Source organism: Dromiciops gliroides, chromosome 5 (genome assembly GCF_019393635.1).
Source record: "Dromiciops gliroides isolate mDroGli1 chromosome 5, mDroGli1.pri, whole genome shotgun sequence".
NCBI classification, from domain to species: Eukaryota; Metazoa; Chordata; class Mammalia; order Microbiotheria; family Microbiotheriidae; genus Dromiciops; species Dromiciops gliroides.
The window spans coordinates 17,859,118-17,877,003 of record NC_057865.1 but is presented as its reverse complement, the minus strand read 5'-3'; the positions used below and the strand labels follow the sequence as shown (position 1 = coordinate 17,877,003).

At 42.9% G+C, this 17,886-nt stretch overlaps 1 protein-coding gene across 1 annotated transcript in view; it reads left to right on the top strand.

The window, feature by feature from the left end:
• Nucleotides 1–17,886, top strand: part of HIBADH (3-hydroxyisobutyrate dehydrogenase) — a 160,193-nt gene that overhangs the window by 95,600 nt on the left and 46,707 nt on the right. The window lies entirely within an intron of this gene.

Here is a 17,886-nt window from a genome sequence, read left to right as displayed (position 1 = left end):
AGTTGCCACTGAGGGTGTCCAGCAGGTCTTAGTCTGGTTTTAAGCTCTTAAAGCTCAGAACTGCACCAAGACTTTTGGGACACCTTCCTTATTCAAAGCTCAGGTCCGCTTTGGGCCCTGCCCTCCTAAGGCTTCTAACTAAGTGGGCCCCTAAGTACTCCTCTCCCCCTCTGAAAAAGAAGGGGAAAACCCCTCATAACAGGTCCTGTCAAGCAGAGCCAATTCCTTCCTTGGCTGTGTGCCAGTCTCACCTTGAGTCCATCGCTTCTTTCTTGGGAGGAGGTGAGCACATTTCTTTGGATGTCCTCTGGAATCAAACTGCAGCAGCTCGTGAAGACAGTCTACTTGCAGCTTGTATTAGTGGAGACGGTGCCTCCCCTGTCAGATCATAGGCCTTTGCCTGGATCGCAGGGTCAGTCTGGCTTCACCAAACACACACCAGACACCAGCCAGAGTGACCTCATTTCTTTTCTTGATGGTGTTGCTAGACTGGTAGAACAAAGGAATGCTGAGAATACACTTATCTAGCCTTTAGCAAGACATTTGACCAAATCCCCGATGATCCTCATGGCAAAAATGGCAACCATGGGTCGTTCCGTAGTATTTGTGGGTGGAGCCAAAAAGTCTGAGTAGCACTGTGGAGAGAGGGTCTTCAACGGAGGGGGGCCTCTAGGATTTCTGCTTAGCATGTGCCAGTGACATGGGCAAAAGCCTACTGGCAGATGTCACTAAGTTGTGACAGAGCAGAGATTTGTGTTTGGTCTCAGAATCCACATCTCTTCCCACTAAACTTCCCTAGTCCCTGAGGGCTCGTTCTTTTTGCTGTGATTTGATGATGAGAATTGGTTGAAATTCTCAGCAACAATGAATTTGGGGAAGTACCACTGTATTGCTGTACCTGCTTATAGAGACTGGCTAGGAACAAGAAAACAGAAGAGCAGGCCTGAGTGAGTCCTGGTTAAAGAGTATTTAGCCAAATGCTGACTTGGGCAGGCTGGGCCTAGCCCAAGGATTTTCATGCAGAAATCTTAAACTCATTAACCCCTAAATACTTGGATACTTCCATGAATCTGTCATCTCCTGTCCATGATGCAGATCATATGGAGTGTGCTAAGAATTACACAATTTTTAGGCAAGTCTGTGAATGCTCATTTAGCTGATAGTACTCTATGTAATTCATTAGCACACGTGAACTTCAGGTAGACCCATCAGGCCTCCCTGGCAGCCTCCATGAACCTTCAGTCACTGAAAGCCATCAGGTATTGAGATGGCAGGCTTGTACCAGTTAATAATTGTGACTGTGAAGAAAAAAGCAGCCTTTGCTTTCTCTCTCTCCCTTTCTCCCTCTCTCCCCCTCTCCTTCCTGGGGCTCATTATGTCCCTCACATGATAGAAGACATTAACAGGGACTTTAGTTCCTACTTGCTGTCTTCTTCACGGTAGAGTTCCAAGGAAAATCCATGACCTCATCCCTGATAATATCATTTATAGAAGGTCATGAATGTGGCCATTTTCCCAGCCCTCCCTCTACATTATTCAGGACTCAGGTCCTCTTCACCTCCTTTCTAGGGCCTTACAGTAACCATCTCGCTAGTTCTCCTTGTCCTGCCAGTCTCTCCCTTCTTCAGTCTATCTTTCTACCCCTGCAGAAGAAATCTCAGAGATTCTCAGAACTGGAAGGAACGGTATGGGTCATCTGGCCCGCCCCCTGCTGGGCAGAGTACAACCTTGAGGAGGAATCTCTCTTCCCATTCTAGTATTTCTCACACAGCTCAGACTTGCGGTGATAGGAAATGTCTCTCTCCCTGAGATGGCCCGTTCTATCTAAGAAAGGTCGAATTTCACCTCTTGTGGACCCATAGCTCTCTCTGAGGCCCTCTGGTGTGTGGGGGCAGCTCTTAGGTCCCTGGGTCATCTCTTCGCTGGCTTCTTCAGCCAGGTCCCCTACAGCTCGCTCTCGAGGCCTCTTCCAGCCATGTTCCACTTCCTGGTCTTCTCCACACTGGGCCACCTGCCTTCTGGTCGTCCTTCCGCTCCCTCCTCTAAACACGGGCCTCTGATCCTCTGAGAAGGGACCTTTCCCCCTCTCTTTTTCCCAGGGCTCTGGTGCTGCTGCCGGATCTCTCAGAAGTCAGCGGCCACAGTTTGACAGTCACATTTACCTGTCCTTTAAATATTGGAGGCTGGGACTTCTCAGCTCAGAGACATCACATCAGCTGACTGCTGGCCGTTTCGGTTCGGTCCTTTTTGGCCTTGGTGCTCAGGTCAGGAAACATTGATGCGGCGAGGTGGCGGCGTGCGCCTCTGCAGGCCCAGTGGGGAGATTTCTTCCCCTCAAGGAGCTGCCATTCCGGTAGAAGGATTCAACTTGTTCACAGATGCCTAAAGACAGGATGTGGACGATAAATACCGAGGCACTTTGGGATGGACGGGAAAAAGGACGCTTCTCAGTCCTTGAGTCATGGTGGACAGTCTGCACTAAGATAGGGAGGTAGGAGATAAACGTTGTGGGAGCACAGATTTATAACTGGAAGGGACTTGGCCAGAGAGGCCCACCCCCTCATTTTACAGATGGGGAAATGGAGGCAGAGAGAGCTGAAGTGGTTTGCCCACATGACTCAGCTAGAAAGGGCCTGGGATGGAGTTTGAACTGGAGACTTCCAGATGAGGACTGAGAGGTCAGTGTCAACACATCTGTCAAACTGATATTCCTCAGGCACTGGTCTACCTGGGTCACTCCCCAGCTCAGCAAACTCCACTGGCTCCCTCCTGCCCCTAGGATCAAATGCACCCTCTTCTGTTTGGCTCCAGCTTCCCTTTCCGGTCACAGACACAGCCACACCAGCCCACGTTACCATAGATCTCCTATCTCTGTGTTTTTGCCATCTGTCCCCATACTTAGATGACGTGAGTCTCATCCCTCTGCCCCATGACAGCTCCTCAGAGACTGAAGACAACTCCCATGCTTCCCTCCCCTTCCATTCTCCATGCCACATGTGCTCACATCCCTCATCTGGTGAGAACACTAGACCCTTCTCCTGCTGGTCGTCAGTGCCCTTCTCAAACTATGGTGCCTGGAGCTGTACCCAGTGTATCCCAGCTGAAGTCTGATGAGAATAGATTCTGTGGGACCACCACCTTCTTTGTATTCCAGAAATAATGACTCTCTTTTTTGTTTCATCACAAAAGTATTTTATTATTTTCCAGTTACATGTAAAGATAGTTTTTGGGGGCAGCTAGGTGGTACAGTGAATAAAGCACCAGCCCTGGATTCAGGAGGACCTGAGTTCAAATCTGGCCTCAGACACTTGACACTAGCTATGTGACCCTGGGCAAGTCACTTAACCTTCATTGCCCCACTAAAAAAAATGAAATAAAAAAAGATAGTTTTCAACATTTGCTTTTATAGGGTTTCGAGTTCCAAATTTTTCTCCCTCTCTTCCTTCCCTCCCCCTTCCCCAAGACAGCAAGCAGTCTGATATAGGTTATATATGTACAATCACATTCAACATATTTCTGCATTAGTCATGCTGTGAAAGAAGAATCAGAACAAAAGGGGAAAACCTTAAAAAAGTAGAAACCGTATGGTTCAATCTGCATTCAGAATCCACAGTTCTTTTTTCTGGATATGGAGAGCATTTCCCATCATGAGTCCTTTGGAATCATATGACTCTCTCTTTTTTTTTTAATTTTAATTTTTTTTTGTGGGGCAATGATGGTCAAGTGACTTGCTCAGGGTCACACAGCTAGTAAGTGTCAAGTGTCTGAGACTGGATTCGAACTCAGGTCCTCCTGACTCCAGGGCCGGTGCTTTATCCATTGTGCCACCTAGCTGCCCCGTATGACTCTTTTGATGCAGCCCAAAGTCATCTTCTCACTTGTGACAGTCCCATCACACTGCTGACTCACCGAGCTTATAGGCCACTTAACACCCACCGTCTTCCTTGAGCAAATTGCTTTCTCACTATGTCTCCCTCCTCTTGTACTTATGGGCAAGAGCTATGACACTCAAGGACAGAACTAAATTTACATTTATCCCTATTGAGTGTCATTCTCTGAGGTTCAGCCCCATTCTGTAGACCGGGAAGATTTTGGATTTTGTCTTTATCATTTGGTGAGCTCTCTCTCGATTTTGTATCACCTGCCAATTCTGCAGCGTGTCTGGAGTGTGCCCCCTCCTCTCCTCTGATGCTGCCCCTCCCCAGGTGCAGGCCCTTATCACTCCAGGCCTGGACCATTGCAATAGCTGTGGGGGGTCTGCCTGCCTCAGTGTCCCTCCATTCCATTCCATCACTGAGCTGTCAGAGTGAGCTTCCTAAGGTGCTAGTCTGACCATACCCCCACTCACTTCAGTAAACTTCTGTTCTTCCCTCTTCCTTTCAGATCAAATACAGAATCGTCTCTGGGGCGTGCAGAGCCCTTTCTAACCTGGCCTCTTCCTCCCTTTCTGGATGTCTGACCCTTGCTCAGCTTCCTTCCATCCAAGTAAACTCCCTGCTTCCTTGAACTTTGGTGGCCACTGCCTGTGGTTCCTCTTAGCTTTGGTTGGTTCCCTGTTGTCTTCCACATTAGACTAGGAGCTCCTTGAGAGCAGGGACTCTTTTTGGCTTTTCTTTGTATTCTAAGTGCCTGACACATAGTAGGTGCTTAATTAATGTTTCTTTACTTGACAGTGTCGCTGAACAATTAACCAACTATTCTGTGTCTGGCCATCAATCAATTATGAATCCATCTTACTCTGTAACCTCTAATCAATCTCTCTTTGTCTTTTCTCAAGAATAGTATGAGGAACTTTATCAAAAGCTTGGCTGATACCTTGGGAAACTGTTTTGAAAGCATTTTCATTCTTTGTTAGTTGCTAGTTTCCCGGTCGTCCTGTTGAGAAAAGGAATCGAGCTAGGTCTGGCACGGCCTGTCCTTGATGGAGACTGGCTGAGTCTTGGTCATCCTCACTTCCCTTTCGAGGCATTGGCCATCCCTTGATTTATTTATCCATCCTAAAATACTCCCAGGTATGGAAACCACACTCACTGGCCCCCTGTCGGCAAACTCTCCACGATGGCTGCAGGGGCTCAGCCCTCCCAGCTCTGCTCCTCATCTGGAGCAGCTGGAGGCCCCTCCTGTCTCCACATCTGCCTTGGGGGCCAACCCTCTGGGAGTCATTTTCTTGGTCCGAGGTTTTCAGAGCAAAGGTCGTTTTCATTGGCAGAGAAGATGGAAGCCAAAGAGGTGAGTGCTTCTCTCTTCTCCAGCTTGTCGGTTATGGTCGTCCCGCTCATCCTAAGCAACCGTCCCAGACTTTTTGGTCTTTCCCCTTGCACTAGAGCTAAAGAAAAACTAAGCCAAATAAAACATAGTTTTTTAAACAAGTGCCTTCTGTTAACCTTCACTTCCCTGTCCAGTCTCACCTCATTTGGAGCTTTAACATTCCTGACACTTTTTTATTTACAGAGGACGCCTTCTCATCATATGCATCCTCTGTGCCCTGGCCTTGCTTCTGGTTCTTTTTTAATCTTGGTGAATTAGAGAGTTCCTTACGCAGCCACACCATTTTCTTCCTTACTGAAATTGTTTCCCTTTGTATCCTCTCTCTCTCTCTCTCTCTCTCTCTCTCTCTCTCTCTCTCTCTCTCTCTCTCTCTCTCTTTTTGCAGGGCAGTGAGGGTTAAGTGACTTGCCCAGGGTCACACAACTAGTGTCAAGTGTCTGAGGCCAGATTTGAACTCAGGTCCTCCGGAATCCAAGGCTGGTGCTTTATCCACTACGCCACTTAGTTGCCCCCCAACCTTTGTATCTTTAGAATTTCACAATTAAGCATCTCCCATCTGTCCTAGGCTTACCTCCCCTGAAGCATTTTACTTCATGGGCTCCTGCCTATCTTTCACCTGAAACCTGCTTTTCCCAAATACAGGATGCACAGAAGAATATGGATTCTGATTTACTGTTCTCTGTCCCAGATGCCAAGGAGTGGTCACTATCCCCCCTTGGCCTTCTCCCCATCAAGGTTCCCATCATTTCTGCCCCAGAAACCACTTCCTTCTTGTTAGTGAGAATCAGATCTAGGATACAATTTTCCTTGATTGATTCCTCTTGTGGAGGATGAAATTATCACTAAGGCAAATCAAGAAGTTATTAGCATCTTTACTTTTGGTAGAGAGAAAAAACTCCAACAGATGGATGGATAATTGAAGTCTTCCATTACACCTATGTGATTTCTGCATGACAGAATTCTTAGCTATTTTCCAAGCACACCTATTTCCTCTTTCTTTCCAGGTGGTTTGTAGTGTACCCCAACAATAAAGTCACTCTTGTTTCTCTCACCATTGACCTTTACCCAAATACTCTTCATGATACCTCCCCCATTAGGTTCCTGGATTTTCTCACAAGAGTATACTTTATTAATAAACAGTTGCTATCCTGACTTCTTTTTACTTATCCTCTTTGTTTTTGAGTAAGATAAGACCAATCCAAAGTGATAGACAGGTCATGGGGTTTATTCCTCCAGGTTTCAGTGATACCTGAATTCATAGTTGCCTTCTTGCATTATAACCTGTACTTCCTTTTGTTTGTTGCTTAAACTTTGGTCATTTGAAGCCATGGATATTTCCATGTAAACTAATGCATTTTGTATCTGTTTTAGTTTACATGATCATTTTTCCAGATAAACCTGAGTACACTCTTAGAACATCCATTTCCCACTGTAAGGATAGTGGGCTGGGAAATTCAGTTGCTTTCTGGTAAATAATATTAATTTATGGAGGTGCAAATGAATTGCAACTTCCATTTTAACTTGTCTAAGTCATTTAAGGGTTCATTTATGTTTTAATTTGATAAATATTGTAATAGTTTTTATCTTTAAATTTTGATTTAATAGAAAGCATGGAAATTGTAGGTCATAGTGTCTGAATTTTCCCTATTATTTTGTCTGTAAGTTTTCTCACCTGGTGTTTAATTGATTTTACAATGATGAAACATTTTTAAAAGATTGATAGTGAATCATCAGTATTAAAATCTGGATTTTGGTGTGATTTTTCTTTAACACAACAGTATCTTGCTGGCCTTTTTAAAAAAATCAGAAATACTGATGTTGCTGCTTATTTCATTATTATGTTATTTATGTAGATAGATAGATGGACTAGCCAGCATATTTTTTTCATGTTGAGGGTCAAAAGGGTTTTTGTTCTCTTCTTGTCATCAGGATTTATTTTCTTTAATCCTGGGATTAGCCTTTTGGCCCCTTCAGTATCTTTTCAAACGCTATCTTGGCTCTCTGTCTGACGTTACAGTGACCAGAATGCAATAGTATTTTATACATTGTCTCAGGCACAAATAAAAGGACATCTTTCTGCTTCTGTCTTCATGAACAAACTACTCATAAGCTTTTTAGCAGGGCCCTGTCGTCTATTATTTCACTTTTGTTTCTAGAGTGTGTTTTAGCACTTCAAAAGATTTTAACAATAGTTCCTTCTCCTTTTCTCTCCCTTCACTTTTCTGTCTATCATAGTTGTGTACTTTTTTTTTTTAAAGACAACATTTTATTTCCTGGTTTTGGTGTTATGTGCCATGTACGAGTTACTTTGAAATATTACTGTTTTGGTATTTTTAGGTCAAGTTGAATTTCTAAACCCTGTGAAGTCTACTCACTGCCTCTTCATAGCAGAAATCCTCTCATTAACATTCTGTTTTTAGCTTAGCCAGTTTTGATACTCATCCCTGCACTGCAGCGATTCCCTGATGTTTTCAGTTTAACTCATTAGGTACCTTGGCATCAGATGACGTTACCAAGACTTTGTGCTTGTTTAGGGTTAGTTCTTATAAGTTATGGCACATTTCCCGGTATGTACTTAGTGTACTAAGCAGAGGAGGGAGGTTTATCTTGGGGTGTTAGCCTTTTGCCTTCCAGTTGGCTTTGCATGTTTCACTGCTGTCTCTGTTTTCTCCTAAGAAAAGCAAAAATCATAAAATTAATCACCTTTCCTGGTAAATTGCCTCTTGAAAACCAAATTAATGACAATAGATGTGTTCTGGCACATTCTTAGTAGTTCTGACTTTATCCTGTTGAGGTATCCTTTTGTTTACCACGTGTGACATTCAGAATTTCCCTATTAAAAGCATGTGCTGCGTCTTAGGAACCTTGAAGGCTGTACCCTGGCTGATACTTACAAAGCTAGAATCCAGATTGAAAACCAGTGGCTTGGTCATTTCTTGTTCTTTGTTTGCACGCAGGCTTCTGGGCATCATGTCTCCACATTCACTGTGTGCATGAGTTTGGAGGGGTGAAGAGGGAGAATGCCACCTTGCCACACTTAGAGGACAAAAGCTTTCCAAAAAGGAAAAGTGAGTCCTCCCCAATCTGCTCTAGAATTCATCCTTGGGAACCCAGATAAAGAATTCTTCTGATCCTGACCTCCAGCCTCCCTTGTTTGTAGTAGGTTTTGTCTTGTCATCTGCTCCAGTTGTACCACATGTCCAAACTTTGTCTCCCCAATAAGCAAGAATTGGTTCTGGTGGTTTGTATGTTCAGAGCCAAACCCCGTGGGAATGGGGATGTGTTTTGCTGCACTTCTGGGAAAATCTTCCTACCCTTAGATGCCAGCGTCAAACCTTTCATTGTCCTACTGACAGCTGTACGTCAATGCTGAGAGCTCTCCTCTGAGTTCCTGTATCTCATCTGACTTCTAGATCTCTCCCTGCGGTATTCTCAGCCTGCTCAAAACTACTCTCATCATTCTGCCCTCTGTGCCTGCTTCTCCTCCCAACTGCCCCATCTCATGGGTGGCATAATACTGTCATGCTGCCCACACTCCCAACCTCGGCATCACCTTGGACTCTTCCTTCTCCTGCAGCCCCCACATTCTGTTATCTGCCAAGGCCTGCAAATTCTCTCTGCACAGTGTTCTAGAATGCATCCCCCTCCTTCCACTCACATTCACCACCACTGTAACAGCATCTCACTTAGCCCCCTGCGTCCAGTCTCTTCCCCTCTAATACATTGTTCATATAACTGTTGGATTAAATTTCTTAGGGCACAGGTCTGACTGATTGTGTCGTTCCTTTGCTCAAGCTTTCCCAGTGGTTGCCTCTTACCTGTAGGAGAAACGCTAGACTTTTTATGCTGGTAAGGTCCTTTACAATGTGATTCCAACCTATGCCTCCTGCCTTAGTTCCTGGCACCTTATTTCCTGGCCCTCACTTGGTGTTCCTGGCAGACTTCAGTCGTGGCTGTTCCCAGAGTTCGTCCTTCCCTTTCCTGCCTCTGTGCATTGATGTGGGCTCTGTCATGCCCCAAAAATGCTCCTTCCTCCTCCTTGCTTCTTGAGATCCCCTTCTCCTGATAGCCCCGGGCAGGGGCCACCTTCTCTGGACCCTTCCTGGCTCAACCCCAGCTGAAAGATTTCCTAGTGTTCTTTGCCTGGGTCACTCCTGGGCCCACAGAATCAGAGTTTTAGGACTAAACTGGACCTAGAGATCACCTGAGGGCCCCTCCTCTCATTGGACAACTGAGTAAACTAAGGCAACTTGGCCAGGCTCGAACCGGTGCCATTGGAACCCAGGTTTCCAGCCTCCCAAGCTGGGCTTTCTCACAGTGCCACCCTGCCCTCACCTTGTGCCCTGCAGTGTTCAGTTTGTTCTTTTTATTTAAGAACATGCTACGTTCCCATTAGATCCTGGCCCCCTCAAGGGCAGGGTCTGTGTGACTGGGACATTGGCATAGTGTTTTGTTATCTGGTCAGCAGCTAATGAAGGTGTGGCGACTGAAGTGGGGCTCCTTGGAAGAGCCCAACTGGCCTGTCCTCAGCCTGGGACAAGGTCACCAGGAGGGCCTCTGGAGATCCAAGAGGGCACTTGACTCCTGGGTTTCATGGAGTGGAGAAGGGCACTTGTGTGACCTTTCCCCTTTGACCGCCCATGGCGGGAGGGCTGCTTTTCCTAACACATCTTTGATGATCTCTGCTGGGTTCTCCTCTCATTCCTCAGTGGCCTTTCCCCACGCCACTGCTTCTCTCCTTTTCTCCCTCCTTACAAACCAGTATCATTTATAGAGTAAAAGAATGATGCTGCTGCTGCTGGAGCCTGGAAATTAGCCCCTACCCCCTTATGGAAGCTCAGGGAAGAAAAAACAAGGAGGGTGAGTGGGAGAGGAGAAAATAGGGGTGGCTGAACATCTCTGAGGGCTGCTCTGATTGGGGACCCCAAGTCCTGACCTGTTTGGCATTTGGAGTGTGCATGCTTGGTACAGGGGTATGTTGTGCAAGGACCCCAGTCACAGGATCATTGCATTGTGCATTACAGGCTGAATCTAGGAGGTGAGAAAAGCCAATGCTACACTGTTATTCTGCTTTTAAAGTGCTAACATATTCAGTATTCTGTTTCTTTTGGGATGAAGGATACATCATTTGTTCTTAAATGTTCAGATTACAGATGTTTTGGAAATTATATTTGTCAAAGCTGGTTTGGTGACTTTTATCCTTGGCCTGGCCTTCTTTGTCCTGTAATCTCATATTATGGATGTCTTTGTTCCGGACTTTTAAACCTTTTAAAGGTTTAAAAAACAAAAGCTAAAAAATCCCTTTTTGGTTTTTTTTCCCCCCCCCCGACCATTAAGAAGCCCCCAAGCCTTTCTTTCCTAAAGTATTTCAGAATACCGGTCCTCCTGAAAGCAGCGTGGTGCTGAGTTCTGCCGCTCCTTCAGCCTAAGCAGCTCTATTGTGATATTTATCTGAATTCAAACAAGGCTAATTAAAAGAGCTGCTGACAGTTGTTGTGATCTGACTTTGACTGCAGCTTGATGGTCATTATGGGTAAATAATGAACCAGGTCTGCAAATGTAGCAGCTGCCAACTTGGGATAGAAGAACGGCTATTGCTTCCAATTTAAGGATCTATCGACCGCTTCCCTTCTCCCTGCAGATCTTCTGCAGAAAACTAATGTTTTCGGCTGCTGTGTATTGTGGTTTCAGCTGTTTCAAATATCACCTATAATTTCCTTCTTTAATATTTAACTTAGCACATTATTAGCTTTCAGGGCTAACAACTTTTCTGTTTCAAAGAAGTTCAGTTCTTTCTGTGTGAGAAAACTAGCTAACCAGCTGTGGTTTATTTATATGTATTTAATTTGTTTATTATTCAAGGAACTGTGAGCCTAGGAGAAAGGAGAGGGACAGCCTTATGAAGACTTATTTCCAAATCCTCCACAAATGTTGTCCTTTGAGAAAGATGCACGGCGTTTGAGGTTTTGAAGGCTTTTGTTTTTTTAAAGGCAGACACGCTGTTTAGCAGAGTGTCCAAACCTTAGCTTCGCTTTCTGTTCTGTACATCGATAATTCGAGAAACGTTCTGATACAGGGCCCTATTTATCAGTACAGAGAAACTGCAGTGACTTTCATTAAAATGCTATTCTGAATATATTGTCGCTTCATCATGAGCTTTGCCTTGTCCCATTAGCAGGAAGGAACAGGTGCATTAAAGGGAAGAGAAAAGGCAAATTGCAATCATAGATTAATAGAACTTCCCTGTAGATCCCCCTTTTAAAATAAAGCCTCCAAATGTAAAAGTCCCATTCTGCAAGATGATGCCCACCAGGACTTAACAACACCTCCCTGGTGTTTGCTCCGTCTGTCTGCAGGATGGAGAGCAACAGAACTCTGCTTGGTGCATAATGCAGCAGGACTTGGGGATCTTGCTGGGAGGAAATGATCCCAAACATGCCCCTGAAAGACAAGCCTTCCTTTGAAAAATAATGATGAAAAATCGCCCATTTCTGCCTGTGTTTGTGCCTTTAACTAAACTTTGTTTTCCTGACCATGGGATGGTGCTATGATGATCTCTGAGTGGTTTTTCCTCTTGTGTCTGCAGCCCGAATAATGCCCAAAATAATGTTAACAAGGGGTGATGTTATGCTGGCTTCTGTTAAAGCAGATCACCTCCTAACATGTGCAGAGCCATTCATCTGTGTCCCCAAAACCCAAGAGAACATCTGACACGGGCTCTGCAACAGAAACAGTGATCGCTTACAAATCAAACATGGCACGCTCTAAACTGATTGTGCACGGCAATCTTTTCTAGAAAGGACAACTAATTGAACATGATAAAGTGTAAAGTTAATTAACACCCTGAAATTTGTTGATGACTTTCACGGGATTATATTGTTCAAGGAGTAGCAGCTTTCTGTCCCAGCTGTCGCCTTTTTTTAGCGAGTGCCCTGGTAAACAATAGAGACACCATAACAGGTCGTAAATGGTCCCTGTGACAGCAGCCCCTTGTGAGGCTGCATCTGTAGAAAATGATTAGAACAATTGCATTTTAAAGACGGCTCACATTGCAGCCCAAGTCCCATTGGCCCTCTTCTTTATCTCTTTTGATGACAGACTGGTTAAAACATTTAAGTTCTTTTGAGTAAATTAAGTGATTTACTGTGTTGAGTTATACAGCCATAGCAGGGCTTTGTACGGACCTTGCCAAGTTTTGATAGCACTAGAAATAGATTCACTTTGGTTCTGGCATCTTAGACGTCTCAGCCTTTTCTACTTGGGCTTTTTTAGCTCGCTCTTCACTCTCCACAGGATTTGAGGTTCGGTCCCTTATCTTTTCTTCCTGCTAGTTATTATTGTAAGGGTTCTTATTATAGTCTATACATCAGAACTTTTTTGTCTAGCTTTCCTATAAGCTCCAAGTAGGCAACCTGGACTACCTTTATGACTGGGACATATTCCCCGGGACATATTGGCTTTGTTCTTGTGTGGGGAATTTATCTAATGCTTTGAGGTTTAAAATAATTTTTCTTGAAAATGACCCTCATAGTCTTACGTGAGCTGATGATGAGTGAGATGAGCAGAACCAGAAGAACATTGTACACAGTATCATCAACATTGCGTGTTGACCTACTGTGATGGACTATATTCTTCTCACCAATGCAATGGTACAGAAGAGTTCCAGGGAACTCATGATAGAAGAGGATCTCCAAATCCAAGGAAAAAAAAAAACGAAACAAAAAACTGTGGAGTATAGATGCTGATTGAACCATACTATTTCTTTTGTTTTGGGTGCTGTTGTTTTTTTTTTCTATTTTGAGGTTTTGCATCACTGCTCTGATTTTTTCTCTTGTAACAGGATTAATGCAGAAATAGGATTAATGTTATTATGTGTATATATATATATATGTGTGTATATATATATATGTATGTGTATATGTATATAGATATATAGATATAACCTCTATCAGATTACCTGCTGTCTAGGGGAGGGGGGAGGGAGGGGAGGGAGGGAGAAAAATCTGAAATTGTAAAGCTTGTATAAACAAAAGTTGAGAACTATCTTTACATGTAATAGAAAAAATAAAATACCTTATATGTAAAAAAAAAAATGACCCTCATAAAGTGGTCAGTGCCGGCATTATTACTTGCATTTTACAGTTGAAGAAATTGAGACAGAGCAGGTGATACAGCTAAGTAAGTAGAGGGGTTAGGATTTGTTTCCATGCTTTCTGACCCTCAGTCTAGCATCTAAGTGTGAGGATATCTCTCATGATATACAAGAATGAATAAAAAATCACTCCGTGCAAAGAAGCCTACTGTAATTATCCCTTCTATATTGTAGAGGTTAAGGGCATAAGTGCCCCCACAATCTGGAAAATCCACACACCAGAGAAGAATTTGAAACTTTTTCTTGGTCTTTTAAGGGGCCTTATTGTAAAATTTGGATTCATCTTATACAATACTATACATATATTTTATGCATTTCTGACTTTTCGAACTTTTTCTCTGTTGTCTCTTGGCCTTTGCATGTCATCTGCAGTTTCGCTCCAAAATAAATTCCCATTTCATTTCTTATGGTGACCCACAATATATCAGAACCATGGTAGGGAAAGTCACAGTGTGGAAGGAACAACTGTACTCCCAAGTCAAATGCATGTGTTCTACCCCTGCCCCCCAAATCCCCAAAAGCTTAAAAATCCTCCTGTTGTGTCGATATATGCCTATGGCTTCAGCTTTTTGTGTGTACTTATGTACAATATAAAGCTAGAATCTGACAGGAAAATAAACTGAGTACATTTGTCAGAATGTGTGGGGAAAAGATGTTTAGTGTTAGTTTTTAAAACCTCTTTCATAGGTCCAAAAAGACAAAAGTAAGCTATGAAAAGAAGTAAAGCAGAAGTAGCTTTGACTGGATTTCAGCTGCATGTCTGAATTTCTCATATGTACATTCAAATCCTTCAAGTTATACATGGATCAATCAATAAGCATTTATTAAGCCCCTAGTAATAAGTTACAGGCACCGTGCTAAATGCAGCCACGGAGATTTTTTTCAATGACTCTGCTTATCAGCATCAATTGAGGCCTAAAAAAAGAGATTATGACTCCCAGGGCATTGGCAGTGTCATGGAGGAAGTCTTTTATAGGGACAAAATGGGATCAGTCAATCAGCAAACATTTATTAAGTTTCTACAAGGGGCTCAGGCCCTGAGCTCGATGCTGGGGACACAAGCACAAAGAATGAAACAATCCTTATTTATAAGGAGGGCACCTTCTCAGGAGAGACATCGATACATACTTGTATGCACATATGTACACACAGATGAAATGCAGTGCAGTCGTGCAGATAAGATGGACATGGAGTGTCGTCTGTGGGGCACAGAGGAGGCCACTTTGGCTGGGTTGCAGAGCGAGAGAGAAGTAATGCCCACCAAGGCTGGAACCATAGGTCCTGCCCAGGCTGGATAGTACTTTAAGAGTGAAATAAAGGAGTCTCTATCTGATCCTAGAGGCGACAAAAGCCAGTGGTTTACAAAGGGATTTACCCACTCAGGTGTTCTCTGAAGGGGGCCCCCTTTGGCAGCAGCCTGGAGCACGCAGGGCCTACAAGCAGGGAGACCGCGAAGAAGCGCTGCAGTTATCTAGGTGGGGGGGAGGAGGGGGGAGCAGACGGTGGCTGCTGCAGAAAGAGTTGGATCCAGAAGATGTTGTAGACGGTGCAGTGGCAAGATCTGGCAACTGATTGGATGTGTACGATGAAGGAGACTGGAGTCAAGGAAAACAGTGGAGGGAGTGAGCCCAGAAGCTTGGAAAGATGAGGGTTCCTTTGACAGAGACAGCGAAGTGTCCAAGGGCACGTTGGGCTGAGTTCCTCCTTGTGCTCCTGGTCATTGGCGACATTTTCCTCATTGTACCAAGCCTCACGATGTTACAGTGAAGTCTATGATTTTTCAAAAGAGATCCGCTGAACCATTCATGTTTGAAAAACTAAATGGATGAAGAATATCTGTGGTCCAGATTGTGACAGCAGCAGCTGGATGGCTGTTCTGTTGAGTACATCTGTACATATGTTTGGTTCAGCCACTGCAGGTGGACAAAGAATTGGGCCTAGAATTTTAAAAAATAAATTATATTGGGGGCGGCTAGGTGGCGTAGTGGATAAAGCACCGGCCCTGGATTCAGGAGTACCTGAGTTCAAATCCGGCCTCAGACACTTGACACTTACTAGCTGTGTGACCCTGGGCAAGTCACTTAACCCCCATTGCCCCGCAAAAAAAAAAAAATTAAAAAAAATTATATTTGTAACTTTTGTTTATACATCATCTGCATTTCCCACCTTCTCTCAGAGTCAGAAAAATAGCAGTCTGCTAAAACTAACCAGCACATTAACCGAGGCTGACCTCTCTAGTGTTCCCCACTACAGCAAAGAAGGAAGGAAGGAAGGGGCCTTTGTTTCTTTAGAGCCATGCTTTGTCATTATTATAGCATGGATTTTCAATTCTTTCACTGTTATTCTTTCTGTTGACATTGTGGTCATTGTCTGTTATTTTCGGGCTCTGCCTCTTCACTTTATATCAGTTCATATACATCTTCCTATATTTCTTTGAATTCATCATATCTTACAGCGCAGTGATATTCCAGTATGTTTATATACCACAATTGTATAGCCATTCCTCAGCCAATGAGTATCTATTTTGATTCCTACAAAAAAAACCTACTGTAAATACTTTGGTGTGTATTGGGGTTTTTCTTTTCATCACTAACCTTGGAGTATATGCCCAACAGTGGCATCTCTAGGTCAGAGGGTAGAAAAATTTTATTTATTTTCTTAGAACAATTCTAAATTGCTTCCCAGAATGGTTGGGCCAGTTCATAACTCCATCAGCAATACATTGATGTTCCTGTCTTTCTTTTTTTAAACAAAATTTTATTGATGTGTTTTATTTTTATATTACAAACACTTATGTATTTCTCTCTAAGAGGTCTCCTGTAACAAAGTAAAAATAATTAAGCAAAGCTTACAATATACCCCTTCAACATGTCATTTTCCATTTTTGTCAAATTTGCCAATCTGATAAGTATGAGGTAGAATTGTTAAATTGCTTTAATTTGCATTTTTAATTAGGAGAAGGGGAATAAGCATTTATATAATGCTTCCTACATGTCAGGCACAGGACTAATTAGTAGTAATTTGGAACACTTTTTTTCATATGGCTCTGGATAACTTGGATTTCTTCCATTGAGAACTGCCTATTCATATCTTTAGACAATTTATCAAATTTGGGAATGGCTCTTATTCTTGTAAATTCGAATCAGTTCCTTATGTATCTTGGAAATGAAAACTTTATCAAGGAAACTTGCTGCAAAGATTCATCACCCTCCCCCCCCCAATTAAATGTTTCCTATTTAATCCTAGTTTTATTAGATTTGTTTGTGCACTTAAATTTTGTATAATAAAAATAATCCATTTTATCTTCTGTGATCTCTCGGTCATTTTTTCCAACCCATAAATCCAATAGGTATTTTTTTTCCCAATGTTTCTCTTATTTTTGATGTGACTTTTTATATTTAGGTCACATATCCATTAGGAGCTTGTCTTGGTATAAGGCGTGAGGTGTTCATATAAACCCAATTCCTTTCCTGCTGCTGTCTGATTTTCCCAGAAGCTTTTGTCAAATAGGGAATCCTTCTCCCAGCCACTGGGTCTTTGTGGTTATAGATATAGATATATTTGCTTCTTGTAGTTAATCTGTTCCACTGGTCAGTCTTTTTTAACCAGTACCAAATTGTTTTGAGAATTACTGCTTTGTAGTATAGTTTGAGATCTGACACTGCTCGGCTCCCTTCATTCCTACTTCTTTTCATTATTTCCCTTGAGATTCTTGATCTTTTTGCCTCCATATGAATTTCATTATTTTCTAGTTCTATGAAGTAATTCTTTGTTTGGTAGTTTTATTGGTATGGCAGTAAATAAGTAAATTAAGTTATATTGTCATTTTTATTATTTTGACTCATCCTGCCTAAAAGAAGTTAATAATTTCCCAATTATTTAGGTCTGTCTTTATTTCCAAAAACAGTAGTTTGCAGATGTATTTATGTAATTCTTGTATGTATCTTGATATGTAGATTCCCAAGCATTTTATGTATTCTATAAACTTTTGTTTTGTTTTGGTGAGGCAATTGGAGTTAAGTGACTTGCCCAGGGTCACACAGCTAGTAAGTGTATTCTATAGCCTTTTAAGTAGATTTTCTTTTTTTATCCATCCCTGCTGAGTTTTATTGGTCTTATATATGAATAAATGGTATATGTGAAATTATTTACTATTCTGCAAATGTGAAGTTATTAATTTTTTGGTTGACTCTTTAGGTTTTGGGGGGGTTAATTTTTTATTAAGTGAGGCAGTTGGGGTTAAGTGACTTGCCCAAGGTCACACAGCTAGTAAGTGTCAAGTGTCTGAGGCTGGATTTGAACTCAGGTCCTCCTGACTCCAGGGTCGGCGCTCTAACCACTGTGCCACCGAGCTGCCCCACTTTCATCATTTCTTACCACACAGTGGTTTTCCATTACAATCATATACCACAACTTACTTACTCAGCCATTCCCTTATTGATAGACATCCCCTGAATGTCCAATTC